The sequence below is a fragment of the Lolium rigidum genome, chromosome 6, assembly GCF_022539505.1.
Source record: "Lolium rigidum isolate FL_2022 chromosome 6, APGP_CSIRO_Lrig_0.1, whole genome shotgun sequence".
NCBI classification, from domain to species: domain Eukaryota; kingdom Viridiplantae; phylum Streptophyta; class Magnoliopsida; order Poales; family Poaceae; genus Lolium; species Lolium rigidum.
The window spans coordinates 5,256,972-5,275,609 of NC_061513.1; positions in this window are offsets into that span (position 1 = coordinate 5,256,972).

Below are 18,638 nucleotides of genomic sequence, written 5' to 3' on the forward strand. Positions count from 1 at the left end.
TACCCTTGACTGCTTTTAGAGGCGTCAAGGACCGGCACTTAGACTACCATCTTAGACTAGCATTTAGCATATTCGTGGCTAGCATAAATGTTTTTTCTCTAATGGCATTTGACACGTTAGAGCAATGATGGCAGGAAAGATCTTATTCTCGAAAAGGAGGGCAAGTACATCAGGAGTTGACATCTCCTTTCAATTGTCGTAGCGCACGTGTTAATAATCTCACGGATGTACCTACACCACATCCACCCAATGGTGGACCAAGAAATATATTGAATCCTAGGAAAATCAGAGGTGGACACAATTTTTTGGACAAACCGCGCCATGAAAAAAGCTTGACATAAGGCACCACTAGCAAGCTCGGGCGGCTGCCTCCACACCCTCCCCCCAATTTGTCTTATTCTCCTTTAGAGGGAGTATAAAAAAATTTGTATATGTTTTTTTCTTAATTAACTACATAGAGAAGAATAGCTCCAAAGTTGACATTTATTTAGATTTAAGGATGTGATGTAGTTCGATGTTGGATGACAGTACCTGGCTATAGTATCTGTTTGTTTCGGCTTGATCTATCTAACCTTGAAGAGCTGTTTTGCTTTTCTTGCAGGAATATATTTACAAGATAAGTTGACCATGGCCTAAAGTGGAACATGACTTGAATCTTTTGTGAATGTTGGCGTGACATTTGGCGTCTCTGAACGAAGAAAAATCTACAAGTTTTGGAGATACACAAAATTATAGCTGTTGCACCTGTTCTTGCTTCCACCTCGAGAACATATTACATATCTTAGATGCAACAGTTGATGCAATGCACTCCAGTTGGATTCAAAAAACCGAAGGTTATTTTTCAGTACCAAATCGATTAAGCATATCAGCTGAACTATTGAAGAATATTCGCCATGCACTGAGGCTCAAGAAGATTAAAACACATCCATGATACTCAAGCACCTGTGGTACTGCATTCAGAACTTCACCTTCAGATTTCATTCAGAACATGATGTAGCTAGGTCTCAGTCGATCACCTAGAGGTAGTCGTATTCGGGGCCAGAGATGGCATTGGCCATGCTGGCGGACGGCGTGTGTGGTTAACACCTCCACAGCTGCACCTAAAACATGGTGTTTACAAACACTTTGTAAGCCCACGCAAGTTTTATTCCCTTGGTTGAGCAGTTTTGACAACCACACGACACCTCAGGACTGAACCATGCTTAGTTCATTCAGTAGACATTAAGTCTGACAGGCGTATCACTACTGTTTATGAACATGATAAGAATCGAGGGGCCCATGGACAAATGTTCGTACTGCTAGTGAACTCTATAGTTTGCCAGTGACAAACTGCAATAGTATGTTGCTTAACCACCGCCTGGTAAGTAGAAAGAAATGACCGATGCTGAGCAAGGAAATAGCAAAACCTCGAGTTAGAGCTATCGAAAATATATGCAAAGGGTGAGCTATGGAGGAATATTAGATCATTTGGAGGCAAAACGACACTTCATTTGGTGAGCTATGAAAAATAACTACAGTTAACTGATTTGCATTGTGCATGTTAGATTACTAAAACTGAAGACAAGCAAAAACAAGTAATGGTATGAGCAATTTCATGTTTTAGACATGAATAAATCAGCGTGTATGACATACAAAATGGCTGTCAGCATCATTGTTGAGATGAAAGACACATGCCCACATGCCATACAAGATGGTAATTGTCAAAAGTAATAGAAGCAAGCTACTACGACCTCCGTTTAGCTTTCTAAAAGGCTTATATTTGGAAACGGAGGTAATACTGAACTGTAGAAGAATGATCAGTTTGAATGGTTACTTTTGCAGAGTACTATGCAGTTGAATCTCACAGCTGCAACCCTGGGCACTGAAACTGGAGAATAACCATGCATTGAAGCTGAAGAATGAACATGCAAACAATTTCAGTGGTCAGGTTCAGACATGATTGCATTGGCCAAGTTACTGCTGAAATCAACAGGTCCCAATAAACCTGGAGAACATATGACAGATTTCAGATGCAACAATCATCTAGTTGGATTCAGAAATAGGATGTCATATTTTCCACAACCAAATCGATCAAGCAAACAGGCACACCAGCTCAAGAATAACAATGCAATGAGCAACTCAAATAGTTTGATCCAGTAAGATCCCATTAGCAATTCATTAGAAGGATCAAAACACATACATGATCCATCATGCGCCCGAGAGCGGTACTGCAGTTCATTCAGAGTTCACAACACCATCTTCAGAGTTCAGAATTACCATCTGCGTTCGATTCACAACTTCATATTGCCTAGCTAGAACGACCATGACTGGGTGATGGATCTATGTGGAACTTAGTTAAGCACCTGGAGGTCATCGTAATCAGGGCCGGACATGGCGTCTACCATGATGGACGAGGGCATGAGCACGCCGTCCGGCTCCAGGAACAACCGCACGAAACAGTACTACTACTAGTGAACTCTATAGGTTGCCAGTAACAACCTGAAATAGCATGTTGCTCAATCACCTGGTAAGTAGTAACAGATGGCTGATGCTGAGCAAGGAAATAAACGGAATAGCAAATCCTCTATTCTAAGTCTACAATGCATCTCATGAAACCCCTTCTAACATCTAGTAAAAATACCTACAATTAAACTGATTTGAATTGCGCTTGCTAGATTACCAACATGGGAGATTTGAGATACCACACATTGGATTAGAACATTCTTCCGGACAAGATGATACCATATGGCAAAAACTGAAGACAAGCAAAAAAGAAAAGTATTCCAAGTTTAAGACAAAAATAAACAGTGCTACTCACATTATCAGCATGCATCATTTTTGAGACGAAAGAACCGCAGACACAAATCATTGTATGCACAGGTAATTGTCAAAATCAAAAGTAGTACTAGTACTGCAGAAGCTAGGAAACTATAGAAGATTGATCAGTTTGAATGGTTATTCTTGGACAGTACTATGCAGTTGAATCTTCACTGCTGCATCCCTGGACACTCAAACTTAAGAATAACGATGCACTGAAGCTGAAGAATGGACATGCAAACAAATTCACAGGTCAGGTTCGGACATAATTGAATTAGTCAGTTACTGTTGAAATCAGGATTGATGTAATCAACAGGTAATACTTAAGATTTGTACATGTTAACCTCGAGAATAGATGAACGATTTCAGATGCAACAGTCATGCAAGAACAATGCACTTGGTTTCAGAAAGAGGTCATTCTTCAGTACTGTTAACGGAAGAATAATAACCATGCACACAGGCTCAAGAATAACCAAGCAATGAACAATGCAAACAGTTTGATCCATCAATCAAACATAAGCGATTCATTGAGAAAGATAAAATCACATGCTGCAGCTCATTCAGAGTTCGGAACATCATCACCTTCGGAGTTCAGAACACCTTCTGTTCTAGGTTCACAGCTTCAGATAGCCTAGCTAGGAAACTAACGGAAGGGAAATAAAAGGCAAAGCAGGTCGACGACCATGGCTGAGTGATCGATCTATGTGGAACTCAGTCAAGCACCTGGAGGTCGTCGTACTCGGGGCCGGAGATGGCGTCGGCCATGATAGCTGCCGGAGTGAGCACGCCGTCGGCCTCGAGGAACAGCCGCACCAGGTTCTTCGAGTAGCCGCTGACCAGCGCCACGCCGACCTGCGCCGCCACCACGGGCACAGACGCCTTGGACGTGCCGACGTTCCAGAAGACGACCTCCGGCACGGCGAAGCCCTCGGCCTCGAACTTCTTCCTGATGGCCTCGTGCTCCGACACCCAGGCCTCGCCGCCGACCCAGCCGTCGAACTCCATGTCGCTCAGGACGAAGACGCGCTTCACCATCATCTCCTTGTCCAGCTTACCGGCCACCGCCACGTTCAGGATCTTGTTGAAGACGGCCTGCAGGTTGGCGCCCTTCTGGGCCCGCACGGCGGCCAGCGGCCTCAGCTTCTCCACCAGCGACGTGCCGCGCACCTTGTGCAGCTGGTGGGCGGCGGTGTCGAAGGTGATCACCCGCCCCTTCCACGGCTCCTGGCTGAGCTCCGAGACGAGGAGCCCCAGCGCGATGGCCACGGACGCGGGCGGCTTCTCGGCCGAGCTGGACAGGGCGCACATGGCAATGCAGTTGGAGAGGCGGCCCTCGGACGCCAAGGTCGACACCATGTGGCGCCACTGGAGCTCCGCGGCCTCGTCGTGCTCGCCCTTGAGTGCGGCGGCCACGATCTCGTGCGGCAGCAGCGCGTCCGCCGGGATCTTGGCCAGGCCGGCGCGCACCTCGTCGAAGAAGCCGGCGACGCCCGACTTGTCGTGCTTCTGGAACGCCTCCTTGTACTGCCGCATCGCCAGGGACGACACGCGCGCGTAGGGGAGGTCCTCCCACTTTTGCGCGCTCATGTACACCTCCGCGAGCTCCAGGGCCTTGCGCAGCGGCACCTGCACCTCGCGGCGGAGGCGGTCGCGGACGCGGTACGCGTAGTGCTTGTCGGCCATGGCGAGGTACTCCGGGGTGGAGTCGCGCGGGAACATGCGGCGCGCGATGGCCTCGCAGATGAGCGTGGAGCGGTCGTACGAGGAGCGGAGCGACGGGCACCACTTGGCGGCGAGGGTGAGCTTGGCGGTGTCGCCCGCGCGCAGGTGCGCGAGGTCGGCCTTGAGCTGCTCGGCGAAGAGCTCGGCGACGCGGTCGTAGAGGTGGCGGAACTTCTCGTCCGTGGCGTAGCGGGCCATGGTGACCTGCGCGTGCTCCACCTCCTTCTTCCGCTTCGCCTCGGCGGCCGCCTTGCCGTCGCCGCGGCCCCGCTTGTGGCCGTTGCGGGCGGGGGCGGGCAGGGTCTCCTCCTTGCGCTCGTCGCGGGGGCCGTGGAGGACGCGGTAGACGATCTCGAGGAGGTCCTTGAAGCAGCCGAACTTGGCGAAGACGCGGAGGTTGGCGGCGAGGGTGAGCGGGTGGTTGGCGTGCATCCAGAGCGCGGCGGCGTAGAAGCCGTCCCTGTCGGACTTGCCGAGGCCGCGGACGCCGCGGAGGTGGCAGACGAGCCGGAGCGCGGTGCGCGCCGAGCGCGCGTCGTTGCCCCAGGCGACGCTGAGGAACGAGGCGACGTCGGTGGCCGCGGTGGCGCCGGGGACGACCTGGAAGAAGAAGTCGACGCAGGGGTCGCCCGACGAGGTGTAGGAGAGCGCGCGCCCCGTCGGAGGAGGCGCCTTCGTCTCCGCCCCGTAGAGGGCGGCCTCCTCCATCTCGGAGTCGCTGCAGTCGTCGACGGGGAACACTACCTGGCCCTTGGCCTTGGCCTTGGGCTTGGACGGGGTCGTGGCCTTGGGGTTGGTGGCGTCCGCCATCTCGGTGTCGACAGCGACGGCGACGGGAGGGCCGACGAGCGCGGCGCCGGGAGCCATGGCTGCGGCGGGAGGGAGGTTTAGGGGATGGATTGGTTTTGGGCGAGATGGGGATTCGCGATCTGATTTGGAGGAGGAGGCCTGGTTCGTTTCCTGGTTTTATGGGTGGAAGGACGCAGGAGCGGCCGCGTTGCGTGCGCGAATCTGGGCCCTTCTTTGAACCGACATGGCCAGTAGATGGTTCAGATCGCTTTTGGTCACGTAGTGTGGGCCCTTGTGTTTCAAACCGACATGGACGCACCATTAATTATGCTTGATTAAAACTGTTTTTTCACTGATTCTTTCTTCTGTAAATAAAAACGGATTTGCTATGTCTCAGGTGACTGAGAATATCTTATGTCTCAGTCGATTTTTTCCACCGTTGGATCCTGCTTTAAGATTCGTGCTGGTCAAAGTGTCCGTTACGCACATCGGCCTGTTGGGCTTTGTCTGTCTGCCTGTCCGGGCCTCTGTTTTTTTCTCGTCGTTTCATTTTCAGTGGATGATTCCACTTCGGCGGAGCGATGGAGATAAGCATTCCCCTTCCGGTCTCAAGGCGGTCGGCGAGCTCGCCGTCGTCGTCGCCTTCCCCGTCGCCTTCTCCGTCGCAGTCGCCTTCCCTGTCGTCGTCGCCTCCCCCTCGCCATCGCCTCCCCCTCGCCGTCGCCGTCGCCGTCCGTGTCCGGCCGAATCAGGTACGCCGTCGTCTGCACGGACGTGTCGCCTAGCTTGCGTCGATTTGCTTCTCCGCGTGTTAGGGTTCCCGATTCGAGCGCGCGTTTGAATTCTCTAGGCATTTTGACTGTGGATGCTCCATAACTTGATGATTTGAGCCTAGCTTGAAGCATCGGAGATCTGATATGGGGGCGATTTGTCTGTGGCATGTGTCCCATTTTGTCCACCATAGCAGGGGTTTGTGTAGTCGTGATTTGACTGTTGCTTTTTGAGTGTGTGGGATTCCTCACTACTTCTCCATCATGAAAAATTGATACCAAAATTGATCATGTTATGTCTTCCTTTGTGTATTTTGCTCTTGTCATGTGACAGTGTTTGCTTGTCAGTACCATAGCATGCTATAAGAGTACGTTTTTCTGATGTGCCTCAATAACCATGATTTTGTTTTGGCACATATTATGTGACCAATTTTGTTTGTCTCCTGAGTAGTTGGTACACATCATGTAACTAGAATTACAGGGACATGTCAAGATATAAAAAGTAAAACAATTGTAAAACCACGTAGGAGATTATTCTCACACATGTTTCGCTAGCCGGAGCATGTAACCTAACCCATTTGTGGTTGAATTGTTAGAAGAGTAGTGATAACTTAGCCTATCAGTGACGTGCCATCACAGAAATGAGTGTGTATTTGTGAGTTTGTGACCGTCTAAGTATATATTGTGTTTCTAAAAAAACAGATAACCAGATAGCATACTGCAGTCTTGGGGCAAAATAGACGTGTTTCTTCCCGTGTTGGCAGGTGAGGTGCATGTGGTCACTCAGTGTGGTGTGCCGATGTGTACGGCCGGGGCAGTAGTCGTGATTTGACTGTTGCTTTTTGAGTGTGTGGGATTCCTCACTACTTCTCCATCATGAAAAATTGATACCAAAATTGATCGTGTTATGTCTTCCTTTGTGTATTTTGCTCTTGTCATGTGACAGTGTTTGCTTGTCAGTACCATAGCATGCTATAAGAGTACGTTTTTCTGATGTGCCTCAGTAACCATGATTTTGTTTTGGCACATATTATGTGACCAATTTTGTTTGTCTCTTGAGTAGTTGGTACACATCATGTAACTAGAATTACAGGGACACAACAATAGCTTATATGAGAATGCATATATGATCACCAACTTCTCAAGAAACATGCATATTGGATTCCTACTGTTTACTTGTTCTTAAACTGCAATCCTTAGGATTTATGTGTTTGTGAGGCTAGCCAACTACTTAGAATCGGAGTTTTATGATGGGGGTGACTTTGTCTGTGGCATGTTTTCTATGTGTTATTTTTTTCATGACCGATATCTAGCTGATTCCTCATGACCTACATCTTTTTTTGTTATCTCTTTTGCTTTTGTATTTTCCTTTTTTAATTACCATGTGGTTTAGTGATCCAGAAAAGTATGTACAAGACCTTATTTGTGTTTGTATTTTTTGAATTGGTCTAGAACAATGGAAAAAAGCTACAGAGCAAGGGATTTCTATGATCAATCAGAATGATACACATCTTGTGCAGAGAAACCGTAACTCTGATAGTAGTGATGAGGTAAGAAATTTTTTATAACTATGCTTATTATTTACTTTATTTTGTTTCTGCCATTCATTATATTATTTTTTTGCAATTGGTTTTGTTCATGCAATTTATACTTTTCTCTGAACTTCTCTAGGATGGATGTGACTCTGAAGAAGAAATAATTGTACTTGAGGCTGTGAGTTCAATTGTAAGACTAGTCCACTTTTGTTTTTTTATAATTTTTATTGTTCATCTATTGGTCAAAGTATATATATGAACAGAATAATCTTATTCGTGTTAATATAATCTTGTTCAGATAAAAAGAAGTCTAAAACGAAAGCGCAGACCTAGTAATATTCACAAGCAGAAAAGGACGGTGAGTTGTCAATCTGTACTTAATTTATTTTCTAATGTTTGCATTTTATTCTTTTTTGATTTTCTGTTTATGATCTGTACCATGCAGCTCATAGTTTTTTTTGTTGTTTTTTAATATATTAGAAAATTGTTCGAGATAGAAGACAAGGAAGACAAGTTGTTGACAAAGATGTTTTATCTGCAAAAAGCAGATATAATGTGACTTCACTGGTTCAGATAATGCAAGATTTTGATGAAAACAAGAAGGGGTATCTAAGAGAAATAGATTTTGGAGCCATACTTGATCTCACTAGTGGTACTGTTCCATGGTCCTTTGTTCAATGGCTAGCTGATCATGTTGATACAAAGAAAGAAGGATTTGCTTTTCAGCAGAAATTTATTCCAATCAGTCCAGAATCATTTGGTCATGTCCTTGGTGTTCCAGCCATAGGTATTCCTGTCCCTGCAGAATCCAAGTTCACGACAGCTCAATTCCTTCAGTTATTTGGATTATCAGAAATGCCACCCATCAAGTTCTTTCGCGATAAGATAAAAAAGGGTCAAGAGAAGGTTGAGTTCATAAGGTGCTTCATGATTGTAGCCCTTTCATCTTTCTACTGTCCAACTTCAAGTACAAAGCCGAGCACAGCTTATCTCGCAGCCCTTATGGATGTTGAGAACATCAAGACTTACAATTGGGCAAAATACTTTCAAGAGTGGAATTTATGGTATATCAAGAAATACCAGAACTTGTCTTCAACCTTAGCTGTATGCAATTTCTATATCGCGGTGAGCCTCTCAGATGTTCTATATGTACTTTTTTTTTATCTTAATTCGTTTATTTCTAGTTCTTCATTTCAAGTATAACATTTGTAAATCTGCCTACACCAGGTGCGATATCTTGATTTTCTAGACTTTGGATCGGTCCAAATTCAATCTTCTCTGCCAAGAATATCAGTGTGGAAAGGAGATATGATTAAAGAATACATCAAGTGGGACATGGATGACGACAACTTTTATGGCAAGCTGCATGTAAGTATAAGATGAAATGAGATGATTTTTGTTTGACTTACTGCTTGCTTATCAATTTCTTATCAATTCAAATGTGTTTCTGGTATATATGTAAGAGAAATTAATATGTCATTACCTTTTTCTTTTCTTGAAAAAGATCAATGATATTAAGGATACATGTTATGGACAAGCTTCTTCGTTCACTGCTGCCTCCAGTGGGTTCTCTATCGAGCATTTTAGATTGTCTCTTGAATCTTTCCAACAGTCCTCTTTGGGTGATAAGGTTACTCTTTTCCCCCTCTTTTTTAATAGTTACAACACATTTCTTTTCTCTGAAATAATATCATTACTTGATTGTTTTCGTGCACTTACATTTATTCTGGTGTCTATTTCAAGCAGGTAAAAACCAGTATCTCCTCATTGTTCGAGGACTTTGCTCAAAATGAAACACACTCAAATTGTTCGAAAGTTCAAGATCTTCTCATTAATGTACTACAATGCCTGGTAGAGAATAAATGCATATGTTCACAAAGCACTGAGAAGATAAATTGCTCTTCACAAGATGAAAACATATCAGTTAGTACTAATATGGAATCTGGTGACACTTTGAAACTTCCCTCAACTGATACAAGCAAAAACCAGGAAGGAAACCAAGGTTGGTTTTGTCAATAAAAGACCCAGAGCTACCACATTTCAGTTTATTTTATGCCTAAACATTTTTTCTTCTCTCTTTTTTAATCATCACAGGGAACTCAGTTAGATGTTCTGGCAGCCAACAGTCCAACAATTCGGCAAATGCAACTAATTTGGTTCACAAAGAACAACTACCGGAGACCAAGCAACTTCAAAAAGATCCAATGATTGCAACAACGAGATCAGAGTTAGTTATCTTTCTATACCACTATCTGTATGATTTTCAAATAGTTCTACATTCTAATAGCTTTTTAAAATTTTGTTACCTTCTTCTAAATAAATGAATACATATAATTTCACGACTTGTTGAACCTATGCACGATGTCAATAGTGCATTGTTTAACCTACAAATAAAAGACCCAGAGCTACCACATCAAACCGAAAAGGTTGGAAGAACATATGTTTTTATTTTCTTTCTGAATAATTCTTTTTATGTTCATATCTCATGTTTATTTTGTCTTTATTATATCAAGGATGAAAGCAAAGAAAAATTGGTTGTTGAACAATCATATGGTAATAGCGCTAGCTTAGACCACATGTTGAACAATGGAAAAGATGCTGTAGGTTTGAATTGTGATGCCCACACATCCAGAGGTAATTTTTGATGTGCCAAACCTTCTATTTTTTCCACCACGCTTTCTTTATTTTCACTACTATTAGAACTAACCTCATAACTTCTATTTTTTTATATTTCTTTTATCCGAGTTGACACGAGATCATGACTTATCGCAAAAGAAGGACGAAACGGAAGAAATTGTCAACTCGAGTTTACCACTCCAGCCAAACTTCATGCAATGTTTACAGGAATCAATAACATGGGTAAGAGATAACTTTTGTCTTTCGGTTTTGCTAATATTTAAATACTTGGTTTGTATTTGACCAGATTTATCATAAAAACTTTGTATCTAATAATTTCATTTGCTGTTTTCTAAGAAGGAAAAGAAAATTCAGCAACAGACAATTCATCTGGTCGCAAGAGCAGTTCCATCCAATGTGGTCAGAGAACACACAACTATATGAAGCCCAGTTATTATCAGGCAGAAACATAAACAACAATTTATCTGCAACCAACAGCAATCTAGAATTAAGTTACGAGTCAAGAATTCAAAGTTATTCGAGTCATCAGTATGATGGTTTTGAGAATATCGGCATTGATGATATTGAGGTATGTTATACTTTCTTTTTCTATTTTTGCTTCTGTTTTGCTAATGCAGGGTATAGTTCCTCTTTCTTTTTTTATCGAAGAAAAGTGCAACCCTAACAGGAATCTACTTTAATTATAGTTTTTTTTTCAAGAGTTTTGTGTAACTAAACATATGAAATGTGTAACTACTGTCTAATTTAATTTATTATTACAATCTGCTCAACCAACGTGATATTGAAACGAACTTTTCTGCATATTTTCTTTGATAAACATGCAACTTCTATCTGGTTACACTAATCGTTGATATACATATTACTTTGAGAATCGTGCAATTTTTTGACTTTTTGCTTTGTCTTTTTTTCAATTTGATGTCTACTTGCACCTTTTGTCGAGATACGTGCAACTCAACCCCGGGTTGCACTTATCTTGAAGAAGCACTGGGTTTGAGTTGCACGTTTCGTCAAGATACATGCAACTCAACCCAAGTTTTGTATGTTTTCAAATATGTGCTAGTAGTACCTACATTAACAAATGACATGTTTTTATCTTTGGGTTACACCTTTTCATCGAGATACATGCAACTCAACTCGGGGTTGGATATTTCTCAAACAAATATGTATCTAAACACGGGGGTTGTCCTATCTATTTTGTTTTGGATTATTGTTGTTGTTGTTTGCAAGTCATGTCTACTTGCACATTTCTTCAAGAAATATGCAACTAATCACGGATTCACTTGCAAATTGCATCAAGACATAACAATTTCTCGAAGAGAGTTATATCTAGTTTCACTTTCCCTTTTTTTGAAATATGTGAAAGTACTGTCTACATTATCTTTTGGGGTTACACCTTTCATCGAGATATGTGCAACTCAACCCCGGGTTAGTCAACATATATGCAACTCTACCCTGGTTTTCATGTTTTCTCAAAGAAATATGAAACTAAACATGGAGGTGGCAGTGGGTGGGGTGGGATTGTACTATCTATTTTTGGATTTGTAGTTGTGCACTTGCACATTTCTTCAAGAAATATGCATCTAATCCCTGGTTCACTTGCACTCTTTCTTTTTCATTGTCTCTTCTGGTTTTGCAAGTTACACCTTTTTGTCGAGAAATATGTGGTTGCACGTCTCTCGAAGAAACGCGCAACACAATAAGAGTTGCACATTTATTAGATGCAAATTTCTTCGAGAAGCTTGCAACTCAAATATGGGTTGTACAATTGTTGTGAACATGAGTTTTTGCACTTGACTTGCTTGTCCTATCTATTTTTTGGATTGTTTTTGTTGTGCACTTGCACATTTCTTCAAGGTACATGCAACTAAACCCCGGGTTACACGTTTCTCAAAGAAACGTGCAACCCAATAAAGAGTTGCACATATTTGAGTTGCAATTTTCTTCAAGAAGCATGCAACTAAAATATGATTTCTACAATTGTTTTTGAGGTTTGCAAGTTGCACCTATCTTCGAGAAATATATGGATGTAGTGTCTGTCTTCGGTTACACCTTTCATCGTGGTACATGCAACTCAACCCCGGGTTGCACGTTTCTCAAAGAAACGTGCAACCCAATAAGAATTGCACATATTAGAGTTGCAAATTTCTTCAAGAAGCATGCAACTCAAATATGTTTTCTAGATTTGTTGTCAACATAAGTTTTTGCAGTTTGACTTGCTTGTCCTATTAAATTATTGGATTGTTGTGTACTTGCACATTTCTTCAAGAAATATGCAACTAATCACGGGTTCGCTTGCACTTTTTCTTCATTGTATTTGTGGTTTTGCAAGTTACACCTTTCATTGAGGTACATGTAACTAAACCCCCGGGTTGCACGTTTCTTAAAGAAATGTGCAACCCAATAAGAGTTGCACATATTAGAGTTGCAAATTTCTTCAAGAAGCATGCAACTCAAATATGTTTTCTAGATTTGTTGTCCTATATAATTATTGGATTGTTGTGTACTTGCACATTTCTTCAAGAAATATGCAACTAATCACGGGTTCGCTTGCACTTTTTCTTCATTGTTTTTGTGGTTTTGCAAGTTACACCTTTCATTGAGGTACATGTAACTAAACCCCGGGTTGCACGTTTCTTAAAGAAACGTGCAACCCAATAAGAGTTGCACATATTAGAGTTGCAAATTTCTTCAAGAAGCATGCAACTCAAATATGTTTTCTAGATTTGTTGTCCTATATAATTATTGGATTGTTGTGTACTTGCACATTTCTTCAAGAAATATGCAACTAATCACGGGTTCGCTTGCACTTTTTCTTCATTGTTTTTGTGGCTTTGCAAGTTACACCTTTCATCGAGGTACATGCAACTCAACCCCGGGTTGCACGTTTCTCGAAGAAACGTGCAACCCGATAAGAGTTGCACATATTTGAGTTGCAAATTTCTTCAAGAAGCATGCAACTCAAATATGGTTTCTATATTTTTGTTTGTGAACATGAGTTTTTGCGGTTCGACTTTGCTTGGTGTGTGTGCTTTTCACATTTTTTTCACATATGGTAATCTGAACTATCTATTTCTGCATAATAGATTGATGATGGTAGACCATCATTATCATTCAGGGAAAGTTGGCTTGCAAGTCCAAGAGGACAGGTGATTTGTTTTTCTAAATTTTTGTTTTTAATACAATCAAGTATGATTTTCTTTTCTCTTTATATCACACTTACATAACATGTATTTTGGTTTTTTTAGGTGCTTAGACATGAATATATGAGAAAGTTAGCACAAAGGCGAGTTCGTAAGTATAAATGAAGAAGGATTCCAAAATCCTCAATCCACTTTCCATCGCTGTTCATGTACCTTCTGCTCGAAAGGTTGATTCATTTGGAACAAGAACATCTCCACAAAGGACAAATTCAGTTCCCAGCCCCAATTCACCTGCAAGAAACGGAGGAAATGACATAATATCAATAGTATGTGTGCATATAACAAATTCTCTGTTTATCTTAATTTTTATATATATGGTGTATCTTAAGTTTGTAATATATGCATCTACAGATATTATGATAAATTTGGGTTTCATATATTTTTTAATTCTGCATGGCTATCTTCCTTTAGAATTAAAATTTATAGATATTTATGCTGTACTAATATTGATTTTTTCAAAAAACCAGAGCTCGCAAGAATCTCCAGAGGTTGTTTTTCTGAAGGAAATCAGAGGCAGCGAAATTGACAACTCGCATGACAGTTATGATGATGTTTACATCGGAAAACATCGGCTAAGCCCAGTCCGGAGGCATACATCTGAGGCCATTGATGCAATGTATGACAAAGAAAACCTATCTAACCAGAAATCCCAAGCAAGCTCCTCATCAATATTGCCACTAAGGCGTATAGTAATGCCAAGCAGATATGTTTCATCTCCTTACGATGAAAACATATCTAGTTATGAACAAGATCAAGATCAAAAAAAGCACTATCAAGCAATTATCCGTCTCGCAAATATGGATGGTTACAAGCAGTAAGTAGAGACCAATATAACATTTCTGTCTTTTTTTCACTTATTATTTATTTTGTTGAACATTCTATTTTTCCTTACATGTTTTTCTTATACTATCTAAAACAGTAAGATGGCTATACAAATTGGTAACTGTAAAGTCAGTCTAGATACTTTTGGGAATTCTTTCAAACCAGGAGGAACTGTTGAAGCTTGGGTCATAAACTTGTATTGTCGTATCCTATTCTTGTCTAACCACCCAAAGTCCTCAAACAGACACACATTTTTCCATACATCAAGTGTAAGTTATTACTCTCTATATATTTAATTTATGTCCTCTTTAATAGTTACTGCATAGCAATCTAATTTATCTTCTATATAGTACTGTCTGATTTTTTTTGTCATCTTGCAATAACTAACTGAAATCACTGTTCAAAAACTAGGCCGATTCAACGATTACTAGGACGATTAATCGCTACTAGGGGCTTGACCGTGTTGATTACCATTAATCTCTTGTGTTAATCCTTTAGCCCGATTAATCAATCCGAAAGTCCGATTACTAGGTATTTTCCCGATTAACTACCACACATGGTCAAAAAAGTTACAATATTTTCAATGCATATCGCTAATACAGGCGCTACCCCTCCCCAATAAAGTAGATTTTGCGAAGCTCCCGCCTGATTGTAGCCTCCAGTAGCTTCATTTCCACTGTTGCCAAATAGTTTCTTGTCTCCCAGACCAGTTACTCATAGTTTCCCAGACCTCAGATTACAGGAGCTCGATCACCATGAGGAGCTTGTCCAGGAACTAGAGAACGCCTTCAATAGGTTAGGTGGTTGAGGTGTAAGAGGGGGCGTACCCTAGGTAGGTGGTGGGAGAATATAAACTTCAGAGGTGAGAGGAGAAGAAGTGGAAGGAAGGAACGCGGCTTCGGCTAGTGGATCCTGATTCTCTCCTGACCTTAAAGATTAGGTCATGGAGGAGAAGCGTACAAGTTTTTCTAGGATTTTAGGCTTTAGAGAAGTAGGGAGAGACATATAGAGGCTCATATACTATTATTTTTCTTATATAAATTGTTTTAAGTGCTAATTTGTGTAGGTTGCACCGATTAATAGCCGACCGATTAAATCAGTTAATCGTCCGAATTCCGATTAATCGCTACTCCCAAGCCGGCCGAGCAGTTAACGATTACCGATTTCCTTAACATTGACTGAAATAGGAATATTTTCTTGAAAAATGGGAGAATGAATCAAGAAGATTGTACATGAAAGATCAAGCAATAAAAGCTTTTGAAGGTCTTTGGAAAAGCAAGGAAACTACACTTGACAGATTCGGTATTTTTTATTTTAATCTTTTCATTGTTTTCGTTTGCTTTTTCATAAATCTTTTTCGTTTATAAGTTTAACCAAACCACTTTTCCTTGTTTTGGACAGTTGCACTTCCCATCCCTGTACAACTACCACTGGTTCCTATTCACTGTTGACATTAGGGACAAAAAGTTCATCTTTATGGACTCCCTTTTTGACAAGAATTCAGATTTACACCAAGAAGTTGATAATCGAATGGTACTTTTTCTATCATGGTTTCTTTCTTACTTTTTTTCAGTAAACATAAATGATTTTATATCTAATGATTATGTGTAATACATTTACCTTGTGTTATGTGGAAGATTATGAACTTTGGAAGAACTTGGAGTGAATGCCACTTGAAAGACATTAACTTCCAAGAATTTGAAGTCATCTACCCACCTGTTCCAAAGCAAAAAAATGGGTATGTTCATGTTTTTACAGTCTTAAACCATTTCTACTTGTCTTCATTACTGTTTTGTTTATATGACTGGAATCTGGTCTTTCTCTATTTTATCAATATCGGGAAAGACTGTGGAATACACTTGATGAAAAGTATCGAACTATTTAAGCCAAGAACTAGTTTGATGGGAAAATTCTCACACAAAGATATTCCAGATTTTCGAATTCGGATGGCAAATGAGATGATGTTCACGAACACAACGAGATGCATGGAATCCAGGAAGGCTGTGATGACATTTAAACCTCATGTAAGATTTTTACGTATGTAATTATTTGTTTTGTTTCCTAATCATCTGAATTAAATATTAATCCAATATGCAACTAATTTATTAGTAGTATGGCAGGCTCTGCCTTTTTGAGTCCATGCATTTTCTAATTTTGTTAATTTTCTGATTCCCAGTATGAATTTAAGATCAGTAGACATGTTCATGCTTTCAACTTGTAATAGTTTATGCATATGTGTACATACAATGGCTATAATTAATATAAAGTGGATAGATTATGATCATGAGCTGTCAGCTGTTAAGTCATAAGTCTTTCTACTATCTTCTATTACACTCCAGGTTCATAATCTTCTGGTATGATCAGTATTCACATAATCAGAATCACACATAGTACGAACCCTATTGGTAGTCATTAATTTCAGAAGGTGTTTCAAATTATGTATCTCTTGTTAAGTCTCGCCTAATCAAATGGAGTGACACCCTCATTATTTTGATGATGATGGTATTTTTCTTGTTCAAAGTATATGCCGTGACCTCTCTCCTTCCATATTTTCAACCTGGCAATCACTAATATGAAAAATTGTTGAATTTTTGTGATATAACTGGATGTTATTTAAGGCTAGTTAAAGTATTTTAATAATGTGCTGCAGCTCTAAGGATTTTGTTCTGCTGATGTGCAAGAGATAACTATATTACCCATTTTGATGACAAACTCAGTAGCCATACGCCACTGCAGCTAAGCGTGTATGTGCTTGTCTGAATGGCTCCTAGCTTATTTTCACACCCTCTCTGTTTTTTACTACCTATTCTTTACTTCAGTTATGAAGTACTTCTGCTGACTTGTAGACACAATCCTAGTTTAACTTTTAAACAGCTATTGACTTGTGTTTGGGTTCAACAACTAGATGCATTCAATCTGTGAGTGACTCAGTGAAAGAAAGGTTGTCATTCTTTGAAACTCGTTGATAATAATAAATAACTATCTGTAGCAATTTGTGATTCAAGATTTACTTTTTCCGAGTCATGTTTCTTCACTAGGATTGTTAACTCACATCTTTGCATGAGCTGACTTGCTTTTTTCGTTTGTTTTTTCCGAGGTTCATGGAACGTATGCAAGGATGATGTAAAAAGAAATCAAGTTCTCATGTGTATTTGGCATTAGTAGTTCCAAGTTTATTTTATTTTTATGTAAAAAGAGTTTTTGTGTAGAGCTCACTGATAGATTTTGAGGGCCAAATCGAAGATATAGTTTTTGGCTAAATGCACAACCACTATGTGCTATAGTTTCAAGGTTTATGAGTTGATTCACCCCCATCTGCTGATGTTATGTTTTGGGCAACATACAATCGTTCTTTCAGTTATATCTGTTGCAACCTACATCTATGTGTGTTCATATATGTTCATAATATATATATATAGAGTTCCGTTATCTTTTCTATAAGTCTAAGTAAATTTGGCACATCATATTATCTCCTATCTTTTATCTGGTAACTATTCAAAAACTATAGAGTTTATTTTTTATTTTTTCTGCAATCATTTTCCTTTGCACTTTTGCCAATGTAGTTTTTGATTTTGTACTATTCAAAAAAGATATGCTCAGTTTCAGCGCTGAGTTCCAGCGTTGTGCCGCATTTTAAGCATATCGGACGCTGCATTATGTACTTACTGTCAAAACTTCCAGGTTTGTTTTTGTCCTCCATTATCTACTTACTGTCACATTTTTATTCCCAAATACATGGTGATCTTTAGCAAATCTGTTCCTTTTGTGGTGATATTTCTTGATATAACTTCTTTGAGGAAATGGCTACATGTAGTTGGAGCTTGTTTGTCAAAGACATTTTAAGCGTTCAAAATACTGTTTTACGCAAGCTATTTTCTAAGGCAAATAACGTACGCGCTAGGAAACACCTTTTATGCATGTCGTTTGTCTTGTGCTTCTTGCAAAAAATACTTAGCTCCTCACTTAGAGTACTTATCTAGTGAGATTTCAAAAAGGCTGTCATCTTTGCTACATAAATGTTTTCTGCCAAAAATTGATTGAACTGATGTTTTCATACGGACATCACTTATAATAAAAAAAGAATAGTTCATGCACACAAAGGTAAATATTAAGAATTACAATTCATACTCAATCATAGTTTGAATCTCTTTTTTACTACAACTTATATCAGTTCTTTCTAACTGTTCCTTTTGTCACTTTCTAAATCTGAAGCATCACACTCAACCATGAAGACGAATCATGCTGTCCGTATGTTGTAAGTCTTGTATTACTTCTCTTTTGTCTTTCTTGCCTTCTTGCTATTTGCATTTGTATCATTTTTCTTCGCTGAAATACATTTAATACCAAACTTGTTAGATGACAAAAAT